Source organism: Leptosomus discolor, chromosome 15 (assembly GCF_034619465.1).
Source record: "Leptosomus discolor isolate bLepDis1 chromosome 15, bLepDis1.hap2, whole genome shotgun sequence".
NCBI classification, from domain to species: domain Eukaryota; kingdom Metazoa; phylum Chordata; class Aves; order Leptosomiformes; family Leptosomidae; genus Leptosomus; species Leptosomus discolor.
Genome location: NC_141405.1, coordinates 2,546,098 through 2,554,667, shown reverse-complemented (window position 1 = coordinate 2,554,667; position 8,570 = coordinate 2,546,098).

Below are 8,570 nucleotides of genomic sequence, written 5' to 3'. Positions count from 1 at the left end.
AGTTGCATATCTGTAAGTGAAAGTTTCTTGCTTTGCAGAATGGCTCCATCAATCTAAATTAAGAATGTTCAGTGGGAACCAGGAACGATGCTACTGAAGAAATCACAGCCTAAAACCAGTTAGCAGGCAGGCAGCTGTTCTTGGATGCCTTTCACCACGGGCCTATTTGATCTCTCTTGAGGTTGATACAAGTCCTGCAGACGGATAATGGGTTCTTTTTGAACAACAGGCCTGCAACTTTTCTGCATCTGCAATTGAAAATGCTGTGGCAATGAAAGGAAGCGGGGTCTTTTAGGTCTTGTTTCTGGCTCAACCACTAATTTAGTGTGTGACCTTGGGCAAGTCAAAAAGCATCTCTGACCTCAGTTTACCTAGTGAGAAAATGGGAGTGGTAACACTTATCAGCCTCTGCGGTATCCAAGATTTCACTAAGACGTGTTTCCTCGGTCTGCTGAGACAAGTGAATCATTGCTCTACCCATCTGTAGGCAGCCTCCTTCCCGCTCCGAAAAGCAACCTCTCCTTACAGACTGATGGTAACACACGCTCATAACTCAGTGTTGGAGAGAGTTATAACCTGCTCCTGACCTCTGAGCATTTCCAGGCAAGTATGTGCTGGGCTAATCCATCATGATATCATTTTGCTGATCACCTGATGCTTTCCATGAGATACACTCCTTGCTTTCAACCAAGAAACAAAACTCCTCTTAGAAAAGCACACACACTTTAAAGCCTGACTTTTCCAACTTGTGCCACATTCAGCTTGCACACAATTAATTTAACACCCAGCTGGTAGTAAAATTAGGTGCTTCCTGAGCATTATGTTTTTTAAATTGCTTTCTTAATGCTTTCTGCTCTATCAGGGCTGTCCTGCTGAGGAAAGGGCTAATATCTTCTCCCAAATTCAACTTTTCTCTCAGCATTGCGGTGCAACTGAGAACAATATCCCTGTTGTAAATGTGACTTTTTATCAAAGATGCCCAACAGGCTCTCCAGAATTCCTGCAAATCTTCTGCGTCTGGAGCTGGTTTCAGATGCGCGGCTTTTGGGTTCGTTAGACCTTACATGCTACTCACTTAATGGGGACACCATCCATTACACATCCCAGAGCAGCAGGCACGACCCCTCAGCCCCTGCCAGGGAGGATTTTGATGTCCAGCTTAGCACGTTGTTGCCACTTTCTGAAATGGAGATCGGATTCTAGCTCCAGGAGCCATGAAACCAAACTGAATGGCAGGCAGCAAAACCTCTAGCAAGTTACAATAGTTCTCTTAACCTGCAAGGGAGGGGAGGGAGAGAAAGAGGGGCCCTACACAAGACATCCCATGTCTGATTATGCTCCATGCATCCACGGCTATTGAAACTCTCTGATTCCCCTGTTTGAGATTTAGCTGCAACATCCCATTTGTTACGAGCAGATATGTAAAGTCTCCTTGGTATTCAGGTTCATTTAAAGATTTACATTTTGTATTTCCTTGCTCTTTTTCTGACGATGTACATAAAACAGAATTGTAAATGTTTAGGAAAATCAAAGCTATTCTTAGATGCTTGCAATTCCACTAAGTTTGTATTCTCTAATTTGCGCCATGAAAGGAAAAGGAAATCTGGGAGAGGAGCTTGTAGTCTGCTTTTTGAGGTTTTCTTTACTGCATTTCCATTGAAACTTGGGCCTCAGAGTTACATTTCCCAAGGCAATTTGAAAGTCTTCTCAGTAACTGTTTACTCTGAAGGACTTGTCTGCAGCCGCCTCTCCTACCTTTTCACAGCGCTGTAGTGGAGAGTTTTAAAGTTAATTGCAGCAGAACCACCTCCAGCAGATGACCAAAAGCTCACTTAGGCTCCTGTACCCAGGCGATAGATGAGTAAATTCTGCCTAACTGGTTTTTACATAAATGCTACGATTTTCAGGGTAGAGTGCCATGCCCAGCCAGTGCTGAGGCACAGCCATGGTGGTGACAAACTTGATTCTTAATATCATGACACAAAATGCCAGTCCATCTCTTCCTCAAGCACCTGACCAGCCCCATTGGTGCTAACAGATTCACAGTCCACCCCTGCATACGTCAGAGACTGTAAACTCCTACAGGGAGAAGAGGGAAGAAGTGGTTTCAGATTAGGATCTCTGGAAGAAAATCGTTCCCTGGGTAAATCCAAGCTAGATGAAATCTGCCCTTCTTTTTTCTTCTTTCCGCATAGTCAACACCTTGAGAAAGTTCAGCCCCACAACACCAACTGGGAAGGGAAATGCTGAACAAAACTCCCAACCGGCAGAACAAGAATTTTCAAAGGAATGAGAATTGCCTTCCCTGAAGCCAGCCCTGACACTGCTCTTGGGTCTGTGCTTCTGAAGCTGAAATTAAAAAAAAAAAAAAAAAAAGAAAAAAAAAAAAAGATAAAATAAGTAGGGTTGTTACTTCACCCTTTGCCCAGGTTTGCAGCTCTGTGGGAAAAGTAGGTTTATCCAAACAAAATTCTTGCTGTGACTGTGTGGCTCGATGAACAGAGCTCTGGAGTGGAATTCAGGAAAATCAAGCCCTCTTTCCTGCTCTGCGACGGGCCTGCTGGAAAAACTGAACACTTTCCTCTCAACATGTGCGGGAATTTCCAGTCCAGAGGAAATTTCTCATATCTAAAATATTCCTCGGAATTAGGAAAAAAAAATCAGAGGTGTGGAATTTTCCACAAGTGGAAAATTTCATTTTTGGAGAACAGAAACAACAACATTCCTCCACACCCACGTTCAGCTCCCAGCATGGCATCCCTGTGTCCTGCCCAGCTCCAGGGACCAGCGAGGTCCCATGGCTCTGGCTGGGGATGAGCGCGAGGCTGGAGCCCTGAGGAACCTGCTCTGAAGCTACGGTTGAAAAACGTTAGATTAAAATTGGACATAACATATTGTTTCTGGTGAAGATTTTTTTTGACTCCCTTCTTAAACCACAAATGTGCTACCGACTGGCATGGAGAGCACACGTGCTCGGGACAAACACGTGCCTGCTGTAGGGGACCTACCAGCTATACACAGTGAAGGACAGGCCAGGCTTGGGACCACCTCTTGGAAAAAAATGTGCTGAATGTCCCCTCCAGTCCGGCTGGATAAGCCTGGCCAAAGGGCAGACGTTCAGCACATCTTGGTGAAGTTAGAGGAATTTGGCATGGTGTTTTACCTTTGCAAGTCAGCGCTGGAGGAATGCTTTGCACATATGAACTATCTCATGCTCACCAAACCCCTTATTAGTTTCAGGCACTGGCCCCTGTGTTATTATGGCCTTGATAACTTTATTAAATTCAGCCCCAGCTTATTCATCTCACAGAATGGCCCTAACTATTTGTAGATATTTTAAAGTAGCCATCTTTGCATCATGATCGCTTCCAGACCTCGCTGAGAGACACGCATGTGTTTGAAATGCCTGCTTTCCTTCTCCATTTCACCATAAAGTAGCCAATTTAATTTTGCACAATACCATTTGATAACAACCATGTGTGTGTGTCTTCAACGTTTATATACTTCAGAGAAGGTACTGCTTGGTCAGTGTGAGATAATTTCACAAAGAAAAACGGAACCAGATGTTACTCCTTTTTACTTGGCTTCTCCGTCTGACTATCTTGTTTCTAATGTCAATCTCCACTCAGGTTTTCCATTACCTTGGGAAAGGGATATCTTTACACTTTATGTTTTCATTACCAACGTGCCTGACAAAGTGTGCGGAGTAGCTGAGGTAGATGATTATCAGCTTAGCACCTCTGAGATCATTATCGAACCTTAACGATGCTCTGGAGACAAACAAAGGGAGAGCGTGTATGTTGGGTGTGTTTTTGGAGGAACTCCAAAGGGTAAGGTCACCTTTTGGACTAAATCTTGTGGACAGTGTCCGGATGCCTGGGACGCAGCCTTGAGCATGCTGGGGAGGAGGGAAGGGCATCCTCAGCTGCAGCAAAAGGGCGGGAAAATCTGCAGGTGAGCAGATGTCCTCCCCAGGCACTTGAACGGGCAGTTTTAGAGGCGATGTTATTTGGTGGGGTCTTGCTGCTGTTTATGGACCTCCTGCCTGGCTGGCAGGGTCGAGGTAAAAGTGGCAGCACTTGGGTGAGTTATTTGTATGTCGGGAAAAAGAAGGGGAATTTCCCTGGAGTTCTAAAGCGGTAGGATGGGGAGGACAGAGGGATTTGCTGATGGAAGGAAGGAAGGAGGAGTTATGCCATGCAGAAGTGCAGCTGGTCAGGGGACACCCTGCACGGGGTCTGGAGTGAACGCAGCAGGCTGGAAGAGTAGCTACAGAAGTGCTGGAGACCTGGGAGAGCCCCTGGTCTCTGAGGCCACAGGTGGAAAGCAGGATGTGACGTTTTGGAGTCACTATGCAGCTTAACAGCTGGCAGACCAAGTGGGGACCATCAGTGACTGCAGCACAAGCTGCACCCTCTTCCTCACCCCACTAAACACGGCATGCCGAGGCGCACTGAGGTCTCCTCCCCGTCTGGCCATTTGGGCTGAACAGTCTCCGTTCAGAGCTGCCAGCTGTGGGCCAGCACAGAGCTTATCTCCATTTGGACTATGAATTTGAGACGGGTCCATGCTGTCCCGGACGGATCCTGTGGACACACTGCTCTACAGCCATCCAGGTTACAGCGGTTTTGCTGCTGACGGTCTGGGCAGAAAAGCTACGTTTCCTCGCTGGCTGCGTTTGCTGTCACACACCAGGCTCACCTCTTGCACTTCAAGGAGAGAAGGGAGCATGTTATCTGCCTGGGTATCAGAATCCAGGCAGCACTGTCCTACAAACGACCCATCCTTGTGGCAATGACACATCAGCCCCAAAGCCGCTGCAGAGAACAAGACCAAACACGGATGAAATGAGTACAGAGACCAGTGAGCTTGAGTTGCCCAGCAGTGTTGTTGCAAGGCTGTAAAGTTATGTACCATCTCATTTACAGGTGCTTTTACCTTGACACTGGCTGTTATTAAGCTCCATTATGAGAAGAACACTTTGTGATCCTCCCGTGACTCACCAGTCTTGTGACATCCTGGCAGGTGAGAGCACTTGGCCGCCTCTCGTGTGCTGGCGGGGCTGGAGGCTCTTGGAAGGAGCCGTTATTGCAGGGAGTGTCCGGCCTCTCTCCCAGCTGCCTTTCGGGCTGGCTGAGCCAGGCAGGGATGGATTGCAGAGCAGTGCCTGGTTCCTCTGGCTTGGACCCATGGAAACCTGCGGATGGTTCAGAGGACAATGGCAGGAGTCTGTCAAGGACCTCCAAGAGAGACCAAGTCCTTTGGCTTTGAGGACGTTGCACGTTTTCTGCTCATCGCCTTTCTTCACCCCTTTTTATTTTGCTTAGAATATGAGCTCAGCATGAGCCCCGCGTGTATTATTTTTAGTTAAATCACCCCAAATTTGCAGAAAACCTTATATAGGCGTGAGCTGATCTTATGAGTCATGCTCATTGCCGTGAATACTGTATGGCATATGGTAAAGCACTAGAACGGGACATATTCTCCAAGCAGCTGGCTGGAGTCGTGCAAATCCTGTTACCGGGTGGCCCGTAGGCCAATGAGCAAAGGTCCTGCAGAAAGAAGTCTTGGTAATCACCATTTCTTAGGGACTAATCCTAAATGCCTTTGCTCCCTGTCACTGCTTGCGGTAATAACAGCAGGTGCCCATGCAGAAATTCTTTTCCCAGCACCTTCTTCTTGTCTTTGCTTTCCAAGAGGGAAGTTGAAAGACTTTCTGACAAGGATACAGAAAAAAACACTATCAATTTTTTAAAAGTCTTTTTCTCTTGAATTGTCAACTGTTTGTGATTTTTTTTTTTTTTTTTTTTTTTTTTTGCAGCCGTTAGAAAAGTAATTTTGTCACTCTATGCAGTTTCAATCCAGTAAATTGTAGGAGAAGGCAATTCCACTGAAGGCCTAGCTGGAAGGAAGGAGAGACATTTGCTTAATACATGCTTAACTGGCAATCATCCTGGCAATGTCTTAGCCTCGCTGCAGTCAAGGTGGCTTTCATCACTGGAGGTATAATTTGTCTCTGCCTTTTCAATTGCTCCTTCCCCCCTTCCTCTCATCTCCCGCTGCAGTCTACCTGAACTATAAAAATCCGGCTCCTGTCCCAAGCTAGTGAGAAACACAGAGATGAAGAATAATGCCCTGTGCTGATTAGCATGGTTGCAACTCTAAATGGTCATGCTAGTGCCTACTGGAAAGGTACTGGTGACGGCAGAGCTGTACCTCTGCATTGCAAGGCTGGCTGTGACCTTTATTCCCTTCAGGGCTCCTTGGAGCAGCCACCCACAGTCAATTGTTCCATAGATTTCAGCGGATATCAGGTGAGATCTTTGATTCCTGAGGGCAGGATTATCAACCTGGGATATCTAAGGTGAGGGCTCAGCTCCACATAAAGATGTACAGATAAGGGACAGGATTTTTAGAAGGATGAGTTTAGATATTCAGAGTCACTGAAAATTCTGTTTACTAATTTAGGTACCAAAATCCTCGTCCTCAGGTGTGTCACACACAGCCTCAGGTATGTAACTCAGGTCACCCAGTTAGCAAAGTACAGAATTCAGGTCTCTGCTTCTGTCTGCAGAAAGCCCTTCAGCTAAAGCCGAGTGTAAACCTTTGTCATGCTCCACCGAAGGCACCGCACTGCGTGGAGCCAGCGGTGCCACCGTGCCTGACCCACGTCACCTCCATCGGAGCCCAGATCTTGTGCTACCACGTGTCTGGCCAGTCAGAGTGATGGAAGAGTGTTTGTGCAATTGCAGCACAGTAAATATTATGATGATTTTTCATACAGTTACAGGAATTTTACAGTCTAACTTAGACAGTGTCAGCCAAAGCACTTTGAAAAGTCCTGGACAAGTGTGTTTGAAAAGAGACTGGCTAAGATCTCCATGCCTTTGTTGCTCTTCCTCATCCCACTATCATCCCAACATCCCAGTCCTTATTTTCTAGATCATCCAGGCATGGCTTTCTCTTCTGTGAAAACGCTCAGGTCATTTGTTAGTGACAACAGGAGACAGATCTTTTGGTGATGTAAATCAATGTCACTTCAAAGCTTCAATGGAGCAATACTTATTTACACCTTCAGGTATCAGATCCTTATGTTTCGCTTTTATGTGTGTCAACGTTTGGGGTTTTTTTCTGAAAGGTAACATTTTGTTGCAAATTTCTATAATTAATCCACCTTGTTTCTATGGCAATAGACACTATACAAATTAATAAAATAAATATTCCAGCACAGTTTAATTCTGGCAAAGCCACGCTAAAAACCTTTCCATCATTCCTCATTATGAAGGCAGCAAAACGTGCTTAACAGACTATCTTATCAAAATTAGTGAAAACATTAACTTCCCAAAAAAAACCTTCTTTTGAAAAGTTGTTCTAAACAAGTTTCTAAAATCTCAGAAGTATTAAATCCTCATTAATATAAGCTCGATGTATTTATGGTGTCAAAAATGTGTTTTATAAAAGCCAAAAGCAGAGTTGCACAAGTTGCCTCATTATCAATAATCTAGCATCGTCCCTTTTATGTGTCATTTCTTTACACAATATACTATCATTTATGACTTTTAGCAAATACATCATGGCAAAGGATTACTCTCATCAGAGGCAGTCTTTGAAAAGGATATGCTAATTTCTAGAGAGCAAGAAAACATCAAAACAGTGCCAGCAAATAGCCAAGGGACTTTCATGTCTTAATATCCTTCAGAAGTGCTTTATCTCCTAGTGCAACGTGTATCATAGTATAAACAGGAAATGAAACAGCCAAGGCATCAAAGAACCACCAGTGCATGGCTGTAATTTTAGATCAGGTTTAATAAAGGTTATCTGCAGCAGGCTAATCAAACAAAAGGGTGTATGTTTTAAAGCGCCATTTGATAATTTTCATTTAAGGCTCCCGATCAAAGAGATCCTAACAATGTCTTACTGACTCCAGATAGATCCCTTTGCCTCACTTTTCAAAGTAGCTTCGTTTATTGCTGGTAAAACTGGTTTTGATGTTCTAATTTTTTAGGTGGAGGAGAGATCAGAAACTGCTCCGGTTTCCTGTGCACCTTAATTTGAAAAGCAATAGGAAGGGAGCTGAGAAGGAAATGAGCAAATGCAGCGAGGGTCGGGAAGATCTCAGGGTCACTTTGCAAGCTCCCAGTGCACCAGGATGCCTAGGCAGGGGCTCCCATCCCAAACACGATGCAAAGAGGGGAGAAAAACCTGGCCAAAATCGGGCTAACCAAAAGGCAAAATGCCCTGGAAGTGAGAGACAGGGAGGGAAAAAAAAAAAGAAAAAAAGTAGCTTGATCTTGGCTTGTTGCCGAGACAAGGCAGAAGAAGCCACACCAGCTGTTTTCGTGACACTTCTCATCTTTGGCCACCAGGAGTAGCTCCGCTGGCACCATCGATACGTGACCAAGAAAAGGAAAATTGCAATTTGACTGTCCCACCCTAGGACAAAACCTGCGGATCTTTTCCCCGTTGTTTTGTGGCTGATTCCTTGATTGCACTTTGAGGCCAGATCTGATTCAAGTTCCTGAAAAAAACGACTAGTTGATCATTTCTGAAAGTGGAGTAACCCTAATAGG